The 20,879-nt window shown below is 40.8% G+C and overlaps 1 long non-coding RNA gene across 4 annotated transcripts in view; it reads left to right on the top strand.

The window, feature by feature from the left end:
* The window catches only part of LOC109438044 (protein-tyrosine sulfotransferase 1), a 175,685-nt gene extending 164,938 nt beyond the window's left edge, over positions 1 to 10,747 (top strand). For 3 of the 4 annotated variants that reach the window (XR_012494945.1, XR_012494944.1, XR_012494946.1), the window contains exons 4-6: positions 3,874 to 3,924; positions 8,121 to 8,167; positions 10,209 to 10,747. This is a non-coding gene — a long non-coding RNA (protein-tyrosine sulfotransferase 1). The remainder of the gene's footprint in view (positions 1 to 3,873; positions 3,925 to 8,120; positions 8,168 to 10,208) is intronic. The other variant, XR_012494947.1, reaches the window with a different exon arrangement.
* The last annotated feature ends 10,132 nt before the right edge of the window (positions 10,748 to 20,879 follow it).

Here is a 20,879-nt window from a genome sequence, read left to right as displayed (position 1 = left end):
ATAATTTGCTTTTCTCAAGGCCACAGTGACCTCCACATTACTATATCCAATAGTCAATTATTATTTTATCTCCTACCTCTTTCAGTACAATCAATTACTCCCTCCTTGATATGTTTCCTTCACTTGGCTTCTAGGATACCACTTTTAAAATTTTTTCTTCTGTGTCATTCATAGCTTCTTAGTTATCTTTGCTGATTTTTCTTCCTGACCTCTTAATGTTAGAATGTCCCCATATCTCAGTCTTTTCTATTATATATATATATATATATATATATATATATATATATATATATATATGTATTTTATTGGGGAATATTGGGGAACAGTATGTTTCTCCAGGGCCCATCAGCTCCAAGTCGTTGTCCTTCAATCTAATTGTGGAGGGCGCAGCTCAGCTCCAAGTCCAGTCGCCATTTTCAATCTTTAGTTGCAGGGGGCGCAGCCCACCATCCCATGTGGGAATTGAACTGGCAACCTTGTTGTTGAGAGCTTGTGCTCTAACCAGCTGAGCCATCTGGCCGCCCCCCCATATCTCAGTCTTAAATCCTCTGTTTTTTTCTATCTACCCTGAGCTCCTGGGTTATCTCCTCAGGTATAAAGACCTTACATACTAGTTGTAAGTTCGTGATTCTCAAATTTATGTATCCCAGCCCAGAGGTCCTCCATGAACTCCAGAATTGTATATCCAACTGGCTACTTAACATTTTCATTTATTGTCTAAGAGATAGCTCAGGCTTAATATACCCAAAACTGAATGACTGGTCTTCTGAAAAATGCTGTACACAGAACTTTCCCAATGACTTGATGGCAACTTGATATTTCCAGTTGGTAGTTGCTTAAGCCAAAAATCTAGGAGTCATCCTTGACTTTCCTCTGCTCTGTCATATCCCATATCTAGTCTATTAGGAAATCTAGATATAATTAGAAAAAAAAAATCTACAAACCTACCTCCACTACCACCCCCTTGTCATTCTTTCTTATGTGGATTACTGAGGTAGCCTCCATACTACAGTCTACAGAGCAATTTGGGTAATCCTTTTATTTTTTTCTCTTTTATATTTATTTTTTAAATATCTATGTATTTTTTAAATATCTATGTATTTACTTAATATATTGGGGATATAAAAGGATAATCCTTTTAAAATGGAAGTCTGATGCTGGTACTTAGTGACTTCCTATTTCACTACATTAGACAAATTGCTTAATTTCTCTGTGCCTCAGTTGCTTTATCTCTAAAAAGATAATAATACCTTCCTCAAGAGATCGTGGGAGTTGACGAGACCATCTTAGTGGCTGAGTCTCTGTACCAGATGTCGTGTCTGCTTGCCCCACAGACAGTAGACAGATGCAGTGGAAGTCAGGGTTACATGATGCACAGCTGGCAGGGTTTGCAGAGCTAGGACAGTAAGACAGTGTTATGTGTCAATTATATCTCAGTGAGCTGGGTGGGGGGAAGGAAGCTGGAATAATCTCTGGACTGTGGTGTTAGGGTACAGCAAACAATATTCTTACATGCAGATTCTTTACAGAGCAGCTAAGCCAGTCCCCCAGTGACCTGGCACCACTTGAGGGTATGAAAGATGGTAGTCGCTTCTGAGACACTCTCAACCGCTGCAGTGTTGTCATCCCACATCCACTTCAGCTTCCAGTGTGATGCATCTCTGAAGAAATGCCTTACCCACAAGTCTGATATCTCTGCTTTATTTAAGCTTCCTAGGATTGTAGCAGAGACCCCAAGAATAGACTAGGTTTTAGAAATTGCAGAGAAGGAGACAGGAAAAAAAAAAGTCATTCTCTGAATCTCAGAACGAATGCTGCTGCTTTTAGAAGTGGATCAGTTGTCTTGTAACCAAGTAAAAATTCTTTAGGCTCATAAGCTTTAGGATTCACCTTTAGAAGATGTCACTGTGTTCTGAGGGACTACCCAGTGACTCCTTCCCAATAACAATCCATAGTTTCTTACTGTAGTTTCTCGAGTCCAGCAGTTACCAGATTGTGCCAGTGGAGACCTTCTTCACTTATTTTTGTACTTAAAGTGTGTGTGTGTGTGTGTGTGTGTGTGTGTGTGTGTGTGTGTAGTTTTTTAGCATTAAGCTCCTACTGGCTTAATTTATTCAATTTTGTCATTGAGGTACATAACATACATACAGCAAAGTACACAAATCATAGTTCAATAAATGGTCATAAAATGAACACACCTTCATAATCTGTACCCATATCAAAACAGAATCACCAGCACACCGGAAAGCTCCTGCATCCCCATCACCATCACCTCCCTCTTCCCCAGAGTAAACAGTATCCTGATCTCTAACATCATAGGGTTGTTTTGCCTATTTATGAGCTTTAGAAGTTTTAAATGGATATGTGTATTATATTATTTTGTGGGGTCTGGCTTTCCCCCTTACCATTGCGTCCTGGGATTCATCTATGTGGTTGGTAGAGTGGTAGTTCATTTTTTATTGCTGTATAGTATGTCATATATACATAAAACACATTTATTATTCATTCATTCATTCTAATTGCACTGCCTTAATCACCACCTTTGTCTTAAACCAAACATCCGTACTTGGTTTGAAGGGTCTGTTTCTGGACTCTTCATTCTGTTTCCTTAATATCTTTGTCTATCCATATGCCAAAACCTTACTCTCTTAATGGCTGGTACCGGGTTTCCCTGAACATAAGACCTACTTGGACAATCAGCTCTAATGAGTCTTTTGGAGCAAAAATTAATAGGAGCAAAAATTAATATCTTATATTAAAATATTAATGTAAAGACTCATTAGAACTGATTGTCCAGGTAGGTCTTATTTTCATTTTTGCTCCAAAAGACTCATTAGAGCTGATTGTCCAGGTAGGTCTTATTTTCAGGGAAACACCGTATATATGTATATAGAGATATGTAGCTTTATAATATTGCTTAATTATAACTGTATAATAATATCTTAATATGTGGTAGAATAAGCACTCTGCCTCTTTGTTCTTTTTAAGATTACTTTGATTCTTTTTGGCCTATGCATTTCCGTATAACTTTTAAAATCAGCTTGAGATACCCCTTTCCCTCCCAAAACAAGCATACTAGAATTTTGATTGGAAATCCTTTGAGGAGAATGGACATATTTGCTATATCGAATCTTCCAATCCCTGAAAGTAGTATGTCTCTCTGTCTCCTTGGTCTTCAATTTCTCTCAATAATGTTTTATAGTTTTCTGTATTATAAATCTTTTATTAGACTTTTTCCTAGGTATTTGGTGGTTTCTTTTTATGTTATTATAAATTGTATGTTAAAAATGATTTCCTAATTGCTGGTATTAGAAACATAATTTTATATATAGAAAAGAATAAAATTTTAATTATGATATTTTATGACATTAAAAGTATTTTTCATTTTAAGAATCATCTAATATTCAAATTATTATGGGACTATTGGGTACATTGAGAAAAGTTGGTTTCAATCCAGGGTTTTAAGGTTGGAGATTTCAAAAGGAAGTCGGGAGCCTCTTCCTACATTGTGGCAATTCTGTGTTGGTTGCTGGAAAGAGACGCTTGAAAGAGTTTGCTTTCTCTCAGCTGAAATGATTGGCACTTGGTATGCTGGGATGCTGTTTTTTCTCCTTCACATACTCTAATCCCTCTCCCAGCCGCCCCACATTTGGAAGCACACAGGCAGGTGCGGAGCAGGTGGAATCAGAGTGAATGGGGCTTTCACTCAGTCCTTCAGCTCTGGCTGCTCTTGAACTAACCGGCTTCCCTACCATCCTGAAACGCCCAAGAATGCAGCTAGCGCATGCGCATGCGCATCAGGGACTGCAGGCATTCTGAAGTGATGACCGCAGCACTGTTTCCTTAAACTCACACTTGGCTTTATTTTTCCAGGTCTATAAAGGAGAATTTCAGCTACCTGAATTTCTTAAAGAAAAACCTCAGGTACTGTATCTGTTTCCTTCTCTGGCTGTGTAATAGATGAGCTCTTGCGTTAAAGTGATACAGATAATATATACCGGTGGTAGACTGGCCTCAGGTAACTGTTGGTTTTAATAATTTAACATGGTCTTAATTTCAGAGGGCTCCGTGTCTTCTAAAACTAGGGAAATGCTTTATAGTAACTAAAATCTGATTGCTAGGGATCTTCCAAGCTACACAGTACTCCACATAAAAGGAGCCTGCCATGTGTACCTGCTCCAGGCTCTGGTATCTACCTGGAAATAAAAATGTACAGCCACCCTTGTTTATATTACATATAAATTCATGGCCTTTTAACTTATTTCATTTGGAGTCTAGAGGGCTTGTGAATACATTATACAACAAAGTGTGATCAAAAACTACGGTGAATGTTTAAATTTTTAAAATTATTACAGTAAAAGACACATTGCCATTAATCCCCCCTCACAATAACCCCCCTCGTTTCGAGCACACTTATCCAATTGTTCTTGCCACTTTCTGAAGCAGTTCTGGAAGTCCTTTTCATGAGTTTCTTTAGTTGCACTGTCATGGCTGCCTCAATGTCCTGAATCATTTTGACTTTGGGGAAGAGCCAGAAGTCACACGGTGCCAGATCGGTGAATAAGGTGGATGAGGACACATCCTAATGTTTTTATTTGACAGAAATTGCCATGCCAGAAGCGATGTGTGACATGGAGCTTTTCTGTTATGATCACAAAATACGGTGAATGTTGCTGCTGAGAGCCATCCAATACAGGAAGGAGGGCGTTGAACCTTTGTAACAGTGTGTGACAGTGTGTGACAAGTTTCAACTTGTTCGGTGCAGTCAGTTGGGTGTGAGCTACAGTTGAGAGAATGTGTGTTTTAAAGTGTGCCATAAATTATCCTCCGTCATGACAATGCTCCGTGTCACACATTGCTTCTGGACGATTTTGTAACTACCAATTTGTATTTTTTAATCCCTTTCCCTCTTCACCCAGCTCCCCAACCCCCTTCCCCTCTAACTTTTACTTTTTAAAAAAAATTTTAAAACATCCACAGTTATTTTTTAAATGTCACGCTCTCACTCAGGTTCCAATACTGTTTATTGAGCTGAAGAGAAACAGATCGTATTGTGGCTGATATGCTTAGAGTAGCCCAGAGTGTCCTGCACCTGAGCCTCACCTGCCATTCTTTTATAGCAGTGGGGGGAAATTGATAACTACTGCTTGAGCCCAGCAGAAGACTTCCCTTTCTAGCATAGTAATAGTACATATTGCCTCCAGGCTGCTGCTGTCAGTGATTAGCTTGTTAATAGGAAATGAAGACTCAGCACTGAACTCAGTATTCAGAAATATTTCAGGTGTGGGTTGTGAGGGAAACATATCACCTAACAGACCATGTGAAGTTGTGTTGCCGGAAGCAAGCCTGCAGTGAGTGGCGGGCCTCTCACTGGAGACACCAAAGCTGTGTCTCACCGGAGTTGAAGGCTGTCTTCGTAGACCTTTGTCTGATAACAGTCAGCCATACGTACATATTACTGGAGAATTTCAAACTACTTTCAAGGCATATTCATATTAGCATACATTAATTTTAATCCATCCATACATTCATTTCAATTTTTCAATAAATGTTTACTGAATTTCTGCTCTGGGTGAGAAACAGGAGCAAGTCCTCAGGAGTCAAGAAAAAAAGATCTTCTCAGGGAAAGTACTTGCCAACAATACATCTGATAGGGGGTAATATCCAAACTATATAAGGAACTCATACAACTCAACAACAAAAAAACAAACAATCCAATTAAGAAATGGGGAGAGGACCTGAATAGACATTTCTCCAAAGAGGACATACACATGGCCAACAGACATATAAAAAGGTGCTCAACCTCACTAACCATCAGAAAAATGCAAATAAAGCCCACAAAGAGATATCCCCTCACACTTGTCAGAATGGCTATCATCAATATATCAACAAACAACAAGTGTTGGCGAGGGTGTAGAAAAAAGGGAACCCTTGTACGCTGTCAGTAGGATTGCAAATTTTTGTAGCCACTATGGAAAACAGTATGGAGGTTCCTCAACAAATTAAAAAGAGAACTACTTTATGACCCAGCAGTTCCACTCCTGGGTATCTATCTGAAGAAATCCAAAACTCGAATTCAAAAAGACATATGCACCCCTGTGTTCACTGCTGCACTAGTTACAATAGCCAAGATATGGAAGCAACCTAAGTATCTTTCAATAGACGATTGGATAAAGATGCGAATACACACACACACACACACACACACACATATCTCACACATACAGTGGAATATTACTTGGCCACAAAAAAGAAGGAAATATTGCTATTTGTGGCAGTATGGATGGACCTAGAGTATATTATGCTAAGTGAAATAAGTCACACAGAGAAAGACAAATATCACATGATTTCACTTATATGTGGAATCTAATAAACAAGATAAATGAACAAACAAAGCAGAGCAAACTCATAGATACAGAGAACAAATTGATGGTTGCCAGATGGGAAGTGGGTTGAGGTTCAGGGTAAAAAAGGTGAAGGGATTAAGAAAGGCAAATTGGTAGTTACAAAATAGTCATAGGGATGTAAAGTACAGTATAGGGAACATAGTCAATAATATTGTAATAACTGTGTATGGTGTCAGATGGGGACTAGATTTATCAGGGTGATCACTTTGTAAGTTATATAAATGTTGTACACCTGAAACTAATATAATATTGTATGTCAACTATAATTGAAAAAATTTAAAAATTAACAACAATAAAAATTTTCTCAAGGAACTCCTGATCTAGCCAAAAGACGAATCAACTTTTGCAGATTCGGGGTTGCAAGGCCCTGAGCCTATACTGGGCGTGATGTTCCAGAAACCTGGGTGGATTCATGAACAGGCTGTCACTAACTTACATGCTGTGGCAATTGGAGCCAGAGAATAATCCAAGAGGCAGAGTCTTGAAGGAATGTCAAATCCAAAGGCTGTTTGTATAATAACTCTGAAGGAGTCAAGGCGCATTTAAGACTAAAACTAAAGGAACACCCCTGCTTCATAGCATACACAAAATCATTGTCAGGTGGATTATAGACCTAAATGTGAAAGGCAAAATAATAAAGTTTTTAGGAGACAATAAAAGAGAATATCTTTGGGACCTTAAGAGGAAAGGATTTCTTAAACAAGTCATTAAAAACATTAACCATTAATTTTAAAATGGATAAGATGGACTGCATTAAAATTGAGAATGTTTATTAGAAAGCATCATAAAGAATGTAAAAAAGTATGCCATAAGTGGGAGAAAATATTGAAACAATGATTTATCTGTGGAATATAGATGCTTTCTACAAATCAATAAGAAAAAGATTTTTAAAAATTGGGCAAAAGGTGTAAGAGGCACCCCAAACCCCTTATTCGGGTAGTTTTACTTAATGCATCCCACACACATACGTAGAAAAGGAGCCTATAAAAGACTGGCTTAACTTCTAATACATGAGAAAACTGAAGCCTACAGAACCTTCAGGTTTGATACTTAGCTAGAATGGCTCAGGGAAGCACTGTAAGTACAATTACAGTTTTATATTTATAAAAGATACAAATCAGGACTAGCCAAATGAAGAGACACCATAGGACAAGGTCTGGGCGGATCTTACACATAGAGTTTCTGTGCCTGTTTTCCATAGAATCAGGTACTTCTCCCTCCTGGCACACCACTGTGTTCACCAGCCAGGAGGCTCCATTGAACTTTGGCATCCAGAGTTTTTACTGGGGTCTAATTACATAGGCGTGAGTGATTGAGTCTTTGGCCATGTGGTTGATCTCAATCCCAAGTCAATACCCCTCACCCGGCAGTTGGGCTGGCTGCACCCCAGCCCTCTAATCACAGGGTTGGTGTTTCTGGTGAACAGCCCCGGTGCTCAGTCACTTTGTCTCTTAGCGTAAACTCAGGTGTTATCCAAGGGGCTCATGAATAACAGACACTCCTGTAAACTAGGAAATTCCAAGGAGGTAGTCTCCTTACCAGGAGTCAGGGAGAAAGGCCAGTCAGATTCTTTATTATACAGCAGTAGCAGACTGAGTTCATTAGAAAGTCTACAATCAGAGCCTGCAAGCTACCCCTGATTATTTTGATAGGAGCAGTTACCTCTCATGCTGACCAAAAGGACTTTAAAACATCTTTTGCTTCCTTTGACAGACTGAGCAAGTGGAGTAGCAGAGCCAGGAACCTCTTCCAGACATGAGGTGAGGGTTGGGGGACATTGCTCGGTTTTTGGGTTTCCCTGCTTAAGCTCTCGAGAAGGGCAGTGTGGCCAGGGTGTGAGCAGAGCTCTGGAGTCAGTCTGCCTGGGCTGGAGTCAGCTCTGTATGGCACTCAGCAAACTGCTTTAGCACTCTAACAGTGTTACTTGTTATTTTCAAAATGATAAAACATGTTAGCTGAAAGAAACGTGGAGAACAACCCCAACCCTCTGTTTGCAGATGTGGAAGCTGACCTGCAGAGTAGGTTATTTGTCAAGGTCATATGACAGGTAGGAGAACCCGGGCTGAAGAACACAAGTGCTTCCTCTGCCATCCTGTGCTTTCTTTTGTGTGCCGGACATGCAGATAATTTTGTACTTGTATTTTGGGGGATTAGTTGGTTTGTTTTTCAAGTCTGCCTTTTGCTGATTTCAGTGTATTATGATGGCTTATGTTTGTAACCTACATTACCTCTTGTAGCTAAGCACTAGCTTAGCTAAGACCTAGCTGGACAATCAGCTCTAATGTGTCTTTTGGAGCAAAAGTTAATATAAGACCGGGTCTTATAATGTAATGTAATGTGATATAATAATACCAGGTCTTATATTAAATTTTGCTCCAAAAGACGCATTAAAACTGATTGTCTGGCTAGGTCTTATTTTCGGGGAAACAGTACAGTATGGGCAGGGCTGCCATGCCTGATTAGCCCCCTTTATAACTGAGTGACCGTCAAGTGCAGGGGCAAAGCTGGCTTCTGAGCCCAAATCTCCTGATGTGGCTGCTCAGTTATACTCTCTCCCCATTGTTAGATTCTGTTTGGCTCTGAATGATATGGTGATGCCTTAGGTCATTTGGAACTTAAAACATTTTTAAAAATTTGAATTTTTTCTTATAGTTTTGCTTGCTGTTTTATTTTTATAGTATATAATAACCATGTATTGAGTGCATACTCCATACCAAGCATAAAATACCAAGCATTATATATATATAATATATACATGATATATAACATCCATGACAAATGTATATATATTATATCAATATACATATATAAATGAGTTTGTTCAAGTTTCAAACCATTCTGACAAGTAGTTGGTGTTATCCCTGTTGTACCAATGAGAAAACTGAGATGGAATCATTTGAATAGGAGATTTTTATGCCTTGCTGTGTGTTAATGGATGGTAGAGAGCAAAGGCACACGGACACTGCTCTGCCGTTTGCTAAGGAGCAAATGCTGTGTCAGACTTACACTCCACGAGCATGCACATGTTACAGCACTGGTCAGGTCTTGGTTAATTTGTTTATGCAAAATACTTTCAAAATTTGTAAATTCCCTCCCTGAAATATACACACAAGGATTCATTGATTGATCAGCCATTTTACAAGACACATTCAAAGAAACATCTCTAGTAACAAACTATAGAAATGATCCCCGAAAGCACAATCTTTGTTTTATGAGACAGAAGGCCTGGTCAGGTTGACCCCAGCCTTTAAGTTGGCCCCATGGCAGCATTTCATTCTCGTTTGTGTATCAAGGTCTGAAGGTGCCACATGCGGTGAGAGAAGGACCCAGGAGAAGCCAGGAAGACAACAGAGCATCTCAGGACAGATACTAGTGTGTCTTGTCTTTTGGATCCCTTTGACATTTGAACGGCAGTCACTATATTATTATCCAAAGCTTCCTTTAAAACCTTAGTGTCCACTTTTTCAAAGGAAGAGTCAGCATGTTGTACCCCTGGACACTGGATGTGCCTACCAGTGCCCCTGCAGTAGCTTCAGTGGCAGGAGAGCAGCCCTCGCTTTGGCTGCCCTCGGTGTGTTTTGCACAATGAAGCTACTGGCAGGTATCTCAAAGCATCCCAGACTGAGGGAGAGTGTATCTCTCAGACACTCCATCTGAGGCAGCTGTTCTTGTAACTGTCGATTCTCCTGCCCATCCAGTTGGCATATGCCAGGACCGCAGCTGGGAAGGAGGTGGTGTGGAGCAGGGGCAGAAGGAACTGTGACTCCACACTTGTAACCACGTTCCTCTTGTTTGCCCTAGGAAGACAGAAGGGAAGTTTCCAAGACTGGCTGTCCCCACTGAGATCCATGGAGTGTGTGTGCCCTGGCCCCGTCTCCCGTTCCTCTGCCAGGCCCTGTCTCCCGTTCCCCTGAGGGTGGCATATCAGCACACGTCTGGGCCTTCCTGAGTGGTCTGTTTCCTGAGGCCTGCACTCTCCAGTCGAATCGCATGCACAGCCAGATAAGGAGCCCAGCAGGGATGTGTGCTTTCTGTTAAAACTGCTCTGGTCCTTATCTTTTCTTACCAGATTCCAAACTTCCAAGGGGAGGGTTTAAAAACGGGATTCTAAGCGAAATTTGGCAGTTTCATCTTGGGATAGATTGTCTGTACATGTTCTAATGTTTTGTAGAACACTTGTACCTGTTTAAATGTATTGATGTGGATAATACTAAATATCTTAATTATTTAAATAATTCATTGTATCGTTTCTGGGAAGTTGAGGAATTACCGTATACATTTACAACTCAATGAGTTTTGTATTTTATTTTTCAAAATAAAAGCTTTAAATGTGAAACATCTGGTAGCTTACACATTTTCATTACTGTGATTTCAGAGAAGCAGTAATACCTCGGAGGGCGACCTGATGAACCACAGTTTCTTCAGTTGGCTGTCGTCCTCTATGAGTCATCATTTCTTGGTGAAGTTTTTGCTGTAATTTATTTCAGAGAGACATGCCACCATCCACTTGTTTCAGAATCCTGTTCTACTGCATGCTTACATATACTATATTTAGAACAGAGAAGTTACTGATTCCCGCTGTTTTCTAGAAGCCGTTGATATAGAATACAGAATGACCAGCTAACAATAGTAATTCCCATTTATCGCATGTCTTCTGTGTGCCAGGCACTGATCAAGGTTTCTCATCCCTGGCCTGAAAACTACACCTCTCCCAGTCTCGTCCGTCTCAGGAATTATATTTTCTACCCAGTCGTTCAAGCCAGAAGCCTAAGAGTCATACTTGATTTCACCCTTTTCCTCCCTCTTCTAACCGACATATGAGATCTTTGATTCTACCTTCAAAATATTTCTAGAATCCATACACTTCCCTCCATCTCCGCTCCCCAACCCTAATCTAAGATCTCCCCATCTGTCACCTGGACTATGGCAGCAGATAGCCTCCTCACCTGTATCCCCATTGTACTCTTGCCCCGTCAGATTCTGTTTAGCACAGAGCATAGTAATAGCTTTAAAACCCACATCTGGATGTGACCCTCCCACTTAACCATTTCACTGAGAACAGACCCAGACGCCTGCACGTCTCGTCCCTCCCCTCTGCATCTCCTCGCGTGCCATTCCCCACCTTGCCCCTGCATTTCCTGAGATTCCTCAAGCTTCTCCTACCTCTGCACATATTACTCCTCTCCCTGGAATGTTCTTTGCCTGATTGCCTCCTTCTCGATTCTCTGGTCTCAGTAAGTTCTACTTCTTCAGAGAGACTTTCCCTGACTCCTTGAACTGACAACTGGATGCCCATCCTGCCGACCTTCCTTCACAGTGTCTCCTGATCACACTGCAGTTTTTAATGTTTGTTCACTTTTTTAGTGTCTGTCTTCTCTACTGAAGGTAAGTTCCTGGAAGACAGAGACTATGTTTTTTCTTGTCCGTTTCTGTACCCCTGACACACAGCAAAGTGTCTGAGACATTTTGGGAACCCAGTAAAATATTTGGTGAATGGTAATCCTCCCCAAAAGTTCTGACAAATCATTTTACAGGAAACATAGGCTCAGGTCATGTACACAAGGCCGCTCAGCTAGCGCCAGAGTGGTGACCAGGTATGGAGGTCCAAGCCTGACCTGAATATCATTCCTCCCGCCCTACTCCCTCAACCCTGTTCCCTTCACTTAAAACGAGTGCTGCTGCTGGCTCAGTTCTCTGTTCTGCACTATGTCCCAAGTCCCTCCTTTGTTGAAAAGCCTTCTTCCCCAGTGCCCAGCACACGCCATCGAAGCCGTTCTGCCTCCACAGTGCAGCCTCACTACCTGAGTACACTTCCTCCTTGTCTCCTCACCTCCCTTCATTCTCTGCTTCTTCCATGTGCCTATAAACCCAACCCCTCTCTCCTCTACCTGGGAAATTCCAGCCTCATTAAGGGCTCAGCTGTCTTAAGTCCCATTTCTTGTTACTCAACTGCTCCAAAGTCTAAATAGAAATAAAATCAGCTTCAACTTAATTTTCTCTTTTCTCTCTCTCTCTTTTTTTTTTTTGCTTATTTCCTGTATGAGTCTTATGTCACCAATTTTGTAGGGAGGAGGTCACATATTCCTCCATCATAATGGGAGTAAAGGACATTTTAAAACTCTAACCCATCCTGACTCTAATACTTGCCCGTAAGGGAACATACGGTTTGTATTCCCCACATCTGTCCACCTCTGTCACCTCCACTATTAATGGGTGAGAGTGTTCTGGAATAGGAATAGACAGAAAACCACCGCACAGCCTGGCTGACGCAGGAAAGAGGAAACTACTGCACAACTAGCCTGAAGATGCTGCGGTACCTCCATTCTTACTGACATTCCTTTTTTCACAAACCCTTATTCTTTTGCTCTGAGCACATTTTTTGAGCCCTTTGAAGAAAAGCATTTCTGTTCCACATGACACCGTAGATCACCTCTATGAAAACTACTATATTTGTAAAATGTTGTGATTTGATGGAATTCCAACTGAACAAATGAGAAATGGCTGGAGTAAAATTTAAAAAGTGGTAACTGTGTAGGTACCAGGGTAGGCATGTGGCCTGTGACTACCAGAGCTGCCTGGAGCCAGCAGGGCCATGGCCGGAAACCTGAAAGCCAGGGAGAAGCTGGTTTCTCAGTGGCTACGAGAGGAGCTCGGAGAGGGCATCAGCCAGAAGAACCACAGGACCTAAAAATGAGGGGGGGAAAATCCTAGTAATTACTTAAGTCATCATTCTGGTAACATTTATCAAGAGCTTCTCATGGTCCAGGCCCCATGTTAACTTCCTTACATGTTTAAACTCATTTAATTCGCTCTTACCGTCTGAGGGAGGTACCATTACTACCTACATTTTACAAACATTGGCTTCAGGAAGGTAAAGCACCTAATACAGCTTACAGTGACAGAGTCTGGGTACAAAAACCAGCAAGCTGGTTCCAGAGCCTACACCCTTCGCCATCACTCTACCTCTCAGCAATCATCTGTATTTATACTTAGAATAGAAACTTGTCACTAGCATTGAGTGACAACTGCTTAAGTACCTCCCTGTACTTAGTAATTTGCTGGGTGTAATTGGGTGTGCCAAGAAGTAAGGGCAGATCACTGCCCTTGGGACTATATGCTCTCAGTGAAAGTCAAGAAAAACGCATGTAAAACAATTATTTCAAGCTCTAACAGAATTTATTACCTACCAAAACGTGGCTGGTAGGTGATGGTCTAGGCAAGATTCCACTCAGTGGGGCCCTCAAATCTATTTCTAGGGAGCTGCAGATTCTGGCCTTTTCTCCAGCAAGGTCAGTGTTTTCGGCATTGAGTTCACCTTCCTGCATATTTGTCACTATCCAACAATCTTCTGTGGGGATTTCAGTATCTGCATAGAGCAGAACACTCCCTTAGTTATTCCGAATTGGGCAAAGAGGTCATTTTTATTCATTTTGGGTTTAAGTACTAACAAAGCAGTTCATTATTTGAGTATTGGGTATGTGTTTGTGTGTGTGAGTGTGTAGTCTTGTTAGACATAAAAGTAAATGACTTTGAACCTCCCTTTTGGGTTTATTGATTATTACTGAAGATCCAAAATTTAATCATTTTCACAATAAAAGCAGTAGTTTTGTTATATACTATAGAAAAAGCTTTATGGCCTTGTCCTGAAAAGGAAAGCCTAAAATGCCCTCTATTGGCCAAACCTGGAACGACTGTCTACCATATGAAAGTTGAAAGTTGAAAGCAACAATACATCGCGAACATGTGCAAAGCTTTCTCTACAAAGGTGTCTATTAAAGTGTAATTTACAGAAACAAAGATTAGAAACAACCTAACAAAAGGGGGGATTGGTTAAATGAATTATGGTACATCTACATAATGGAATACTACTCAGCTAATAAATACTGTGTTTCCCTGAAAATAAGACGACCTAACCGGAAAATAAGCCCTAGCATGATTTTTTCAGGATGACATCCTCTGAACATAAGCCCTAATGTGTCTTTTGGAGCAAAAATTAATAATAAGACCCAGTCTTATTTTCGGGAAAACATGGTATGATACTGAAAAAAACAGTAACAGAAAAATGTTTGTTGTACTTAATGAAAATCTGAGCTCACAAAGATGTTTATTATGATTCCATTTTTATTATTTAAAGGATATATAGAAAAGTAAATAGAATAGCTAAATTGCTAGATAACTGAAAGGACACATATTCATGTTAGGCCAAAATGTTAACATTTTGTTAACATCTGTTTATGCAGGAGTTGTGGGGTGTCTTATTTTCTTCTTTCTGCTTAACTCTATTTTCTAGATGTGCTAAAATCAACATGAATTACTTGTGTAAAAAACAATGAGAGTTTTTTTTAAAGAAAGAAATCAAGAGATTGAGCCTCCTAATCTTACAGACAAAAAACAAACTGGGGTCTGGAGTAGTGCTGTGACTTACTCAAGGCTACACATCTAGTTAGATTTAACATTGACTTTCCGTTCATTTATTTTCTGATAAACCTCATTATTTTAGCTAATTCTTTTGATGAAAAATTAGTAATATTAATAATCTGAAGACTTGGCTATTGGTTGTTCTTCACAAATGAGTAACTGAGATGATTCAGAAATGAAGCAGGGTATCAGTTGTTAAGATACCTAGGTGGAGCACACTTGAAAAGATCACGGTGAAGGTAGGATTAATTTGTTTCGATTATGCAGGGGTTGGCAAACTACAACCAGTGAGCCTAACCTGGCTACGCCGCTCACGTATAACTTGCCTATGGCTGCTTTCCCTCAGCTGTTGAGTAGAGACAAACTGTATGGCCTGCTCAGTGAAAATATTTACTATGTGGCCCTTGCAGGAAAAGTTTACAGATCTTGCTCTTACCAATTGTTTTAATCTTACACTGCCTAAGGGTATTTTAATGTTACAGTACACTTTAATGCTTCTAGCCAACCAGAAGGACTCTGAGCTGGAATTCTAAACCAGTGTCAGATCTAGGAAGCCCCCAAAAGGCAAGTTGTTTTCCCTGATGGATTTTACTGCCTCGAGAAGCAGGCCATTCTCTGCCTGAGATCCAAAGCAGTTTCTAAGTGGCAGGGAATGCCTGGGGGAAGAAGGGCTGTGGGATGGATGGTGGAGACCCCCCAGAGATGGGAGCTTAGAAAATAAGTGCAGGGGATTATACTTCTAGCTAACTTCTTTTTCCACTTAATGGAATCATACAGCAGTAACAGATATTTAAATTGTGAAGTGCTTAAACCTGAGCTGATAGACCAGTGGAAATTCCACACAAACTGGGCATGAAGTGGGAGGGAGAGTTGGGATGTGTCTCCAATGTACTCACCCACCCACCAGTGGGATTTGACCACAGTGCTTCCAGAGGTGACTGCAACAGGAGCTCACCTGCAGACATAAGGAATGAGAAAATACTATGCAATAGTATGTAAGACAACTATTGACCTTCAAACCAAATTCATAAAACACTATTTTATGAATTCTGGATGTGAGTTATTTTTTGCATCTATATTTTGTTATTTCTGTTTTATTATAATTAATAAATGAAAATGTAAAACAACACTCACCACAAGCCTACATGTAAAGAACTTGGGATGAGAGTACTTCGGGGCCTATGTCATCTTACACAGTAAAGATATCCAGGGTTACCAGTGTGCACCCCAAACCAAAGAGGACCTCTAGGACCTCACAACTTGAGGGGAGCCCCTTCCCACCATCCCAAGCATGACAGCATCCTGAAATGTCCTACCTATATGACATTAGTGACAGCAATCTATACCCCATATACGAATACTACCATAAAATACACGAGAGAAAAAGTCTATGGAGAGAGAATCATTTGAACATGGTTATAGCACAAATTCCTTTCACGTTTTCATCTACTGAGTTCCTAGTATGTGCGAGGCTTTGCTCTGGGCCTTGGAGGTGTTACAGAGATTCATAAAACAGCAAACTGGATGCCCCCTCCCTGCCTTTTGACACTCAGGAAGGTAAAGATCCCTGCTGGGACCTCGGCTACAGTCACAGCAAAAAGGGAAAGTTTTAACACTTCCACATCCAAGCTTGCCCACCAAAAGAGAAGAAGCATGGTTTCCAATTCAGTATTCCCTTCACCCTTCAAGTCTCAAGTGCATTGATCTGCTTGTGAAAGTTAGGTCACCTGTGGAACCCAGGATACAAGGTCCTCTGGGACAAGTAGCTTTAGATCACAAGCTTCTAGTATTCGGCAAGGCACACTTAAGGAGGTCAGAAATAGAGAGAGAACCAGTCTGAACACCAGCCACATTTACCAAGCTGACAATGGGGAGAGATGTACAGGAGAAGGAATAGTGCAGTGATTAATGAATGGGGTGCGTCAGAGGCTGGGGAGAGCTGAGCTGGGTTGGGAGCAAGTGGGCCATTAGCCCACCTTTTGTGCCTGGGAAGCTGCTGGCAAACAACCTTCAGGAGAACAAGGAGAGGCCAACTCTACAACTCCAGCTCAGCCATGACACTTTTCCCTTTGTACCTATGGATGAGGAACGGGAACTGAAGGAAATAAAGGAGGATGAAAATATTTGGTGAGAAGTTAGGTTTTGGACATGTTAAGTTTGAAATGCCCTTGGACACACTCAGTTAGAGATGTCAAGTAGTCAGTTTTATGTAAGACAAGGATCTGGAGTTCAAGAGAAACAGCGAAGTTGGAAATTTAAATTTGGAGATCTTTAATGTGGCTGAAATGACGGGAGTAGACGGAATCACCTTGCAAGCATGTGTAGAATAGGAAAGAAGAAAGCCCAGTACTAATTCTGGGATCCAACATCACTGAAGAGATGAGGGTGAGTGGGGTCTGCAAAGGAGATGGAAAAGAGTTGGAGAGAAGAGGAGAGCCAGAAGAGGGTCATGCCATTCAAAGGAGGAAGGAGTTATAAGAGGGAAAACTTGTGACATGCTTTGGAATTCAACAAAACAATCATTGGGCTCGGCAACTAGGAGGCCACTGTGATCCTGGAGAGAGCAGTTTCGGTGATGTGATGGGTCAGAAGTCTAACCTGTAATCGGAATAAGGAAGGAGAGGAAGGAAGTGTGGGCTGTTCCTGTGAGAATATTGACTACAAAGGGACAGGGAAAGGTGTGCTACCTAGGGAAGAATGCAGGATTGAGGAAGAATTTGTGTTTGTCCTGATGGGAGAAACTGGCACATCAAGTAGGCGGCAGCAAAGAAAACAAAATAGAGGGAGAGACTGAGAATTCAGGGGAGAGAAGGGTTAACTGATGGAACAAGTACCAACCTAGAAAGCAAGAGTCTCATTAGGAGAATTAGTCTCAAACGCAGAGAAGAGAAGCTTCTTCTCCAAAGCTGGAGGTAAAGAGAACTTTGTAGGCACAGCTAACTTGTGGATGAGACAGTAGAAGGTGAGGAGCTCTTCATGCCTGACAGCCTCCATTTCTCTATGCACTGAAAGCCAAATCGCCATTTGCCAGAAGAGGGAAGATTTCCTGGAGTGAGAAGGGTCTTGAAAAGCATGGTAAGACTGGACATAGAAAAGAGGTGACCTGCGTGCTGACTAGATTTATTGTGGTAACCATTTTGGAATATATGAGGTCTGACAATTACGTTCGTGAACTCATTCTAGAAAAAGTGCTACATACCTCATTGCTGAATATCACTATGGTCACCTTCGAAGTACTCCCCTTGGGAAGCTATGCACCGATGCCAGCAACTAGTCCACCCCTCAAAGCAATTTTGGAACTCTTTTTCTGGAATGGCCATCAGAGCTGTCATCGTATGACCCTTGATGTCCTGAATGTCACCAAAATGTCTTCCTTCCAATATTTCCTTTATCTTTGGGTAAAGAAAGAAGTCATTGGGGGCCAGATCAGGTGAGTAGGGAGGGTGTTCCAATACAGTTATTTGTTTACTGGCAAAAAATTCCCTCACAGACAGCGCTGTGTGAACTGGTGCATTGTCGTGATGCAAGAGCTCCTTCGGGACCATTTTTGCAGACACCTTTCTCATGCCAAGATCTTCAGTTAAGATTTTCCTGTTTATCAATGTTTACTTGGTCTGCTATACTTCTCACAGTCAGCCGATGATTTTGACACACAATTCAATGAATTTTTGCAATATATTCATCAGTTCTGTTAGTTGCTAGCTGCCCTGACTTCTCTTCATCAGTGACGCATTCTCTCCCCTCAGAAAAACATTTAATCCATTTGTACACTGCTGTTTTCTTCATGGCATTATCCCCATAAACTTGGACTAACATGTCCCTAATTTCATTTCCACTCTTGCCAAGTTTAACAAGAAATTTAATGTTTGTTCTTTGCTCTAATTCAAGCTCATTCTTGTGACAGTACACAAAAACACACAGCAGGACACTGCCACATGTCGATACGAACACAGCTGTGAGACACTGATATACCAAGGTTATGAAACCTTACTGAGCTGTTTGTACAGTGTTCTCAATATAAATGCATGGTGGAAAGTTTGTGAACTTAATTGTCAGACCTCATAGATATCTGTTAAACCATTATGTTGTACACCAGAAACTAATGTAATATTCTATGTCAATTATGTCTCAGTTTAAAAAAGAGAGCTCACTAAAAGAAACACATGGATAGATGCCCCAATGCACTGTGAAGTAATCATGCCTTCCTGGTAGCACCATTTCACAGGGTGGTGGCACTCACCCAAAGGTACAGCAGAGGGCTAATGGGTTAATCTAAGGTTATTGGTTTTGCAGGGCAGTCAGGTAGCTGGTCCCTAGAGAGACGTTTAAATGGACCCATAGGATCTTGGTAGGATAGGAGAAAAAATATAATGAAGTGATTAGATACCTGAGAGGAAAGGGTGGGTGGGCAAGGGAATATCAGTCTTAAGGAAGTAGAAAGTCAAGTAAACCAGGTTTGGGGAGAGAAGGAAAGACAGAACTTAGTGATCAAAGACCAATATATTGGAGTTAAATATATTTAAAATTGGGAGGTAGAAGAATTCTGGGTGCCAGCAACGCTTCTCCACAGGGTATTTGTACTTAGCTGTTTTCTTTTTTTTGCTGCACATTCTTCCCTTACCTCACTCAGAACCATGCCTTTTTCCTCACCTCTTTCTGAAACAAGGATACCCTTGAAGAGTTTTACATGGGGGTAGTGACATAATGACATCAAATACATTGGTGCAGAAGTAATTGTGGTTTCTGACCATGGATTTTGAATCATTATAGCTAGGCTCAAACACATCTTTATTAATCAAAATAGGAACCATTACAATCAACACATTTTTTGCCAATGAGAAATAAGTTTGTTTATTCCTGTAGCGTAAAAATCTGTGCTTTGCGATTCGATGAATTCTTGGAAAGTGTTTTCTGCATCCTGCTGGTTGTGGCAGCGTTTTCCTTGCAAAACGTTGAGATGCTTGAAGAAGTGGTAGTCAGTTGGCGAGACGTCAGGTGAATATGGCAGATGAGGCAAAACTTCACAGCCCAGTTTGTTCAACTTTTGAAGCGTTGGTTGTGCGACATGCGTTCGGACATTGTGGTGAAGAATTGGGCCTTTTCTGTTGACCAACGCCGGCTGCAGGCGTTGCAGTTTTGGGCGCATCTCATCAATTTGCTGAGCATCCTTCTCAGATGTAATGGTTGCGCTGGGGTTCAGAAAGCTGTAGAGGATCAGAGCGGCAGCAGACCACCAGTGACTGTGACCTTGTTTTGGTGCAAGTTTGGCTTTGGAAAGTGCTTTGGAGCTTCTTCTCGTTCCAACCACTGAGCTGGTTGTCACCAGTTGTCGTATAAAATCCACTTTTCGTTGCACATCATAATCCGATCAATAAATGGTTCATTGTTGTTGCGTAGAATAAGAGAAGATTACACTTCAAATTGACGATATTTTTCATTTTTGTTCAGCTCATGAGGCACCCATTTATCAAGCTTTTTCACCTTTCCAATTTCCTTCAAATGCCAAATGACCAAGGAATGGTCAACGTTGAGTTCTTTGGCCACTTCTCATGTAATTGTAAGAGGATCAGCTTCGATGACTGCTCTCAATTGGCCGTTGTCAACTTCCGATGGCCGGCCCCTACGCTCCTCATCTTCAAGGCTCTCGTCTCCTTTGCAAAACTTCTTGAACCACCACTGCACTGTACGTTCATTAGCAGTTCCTGAGCCAAATACATTGTTGATGTTGTGAGTTGTCTCCACTGCTTTACGACCCATTTTGAACTCGAATAAGAAAACCACTCGAATTTGCTTTTTGTCTAACATTTTTATAGTCTAAAATAAATATAAAATAAACAGCAAGTAATAAGTCATTAGCAAAAAAAAAATAAAGGGAGAAATGCACATTAAAATGATGTATAACATAACCACATTTAAGAATGTATTTCAATATCAAACGGCAAATTTCAACAATGCAAAAACTACAATTACTTTTGCACCAACCTACTATAAGCAGCATGAGACATAAAAATAAAGTTTATAGCAGCACTGTTTCTCAAAGAACAACACTGGGAA

This window comes from Rhinolophus sinicus, linkage group LG03 (assembly GCF_036562045.2).
Source record: "Rhinolophus sinicus isolate RSC01 linkage group LG03, ASM3656204v1, whole genome shotgun sequence".
Taxonomy (NCBI): Eukaryota; Metazoa; Chordata; class Mammalia; order Chiroptera; family Rhinolophidae; genus Rhinolophus; species Rhinolophus sinicus.
This window is presented reverse-complemented; position numbering and strand designations above follow the sequence as displayed.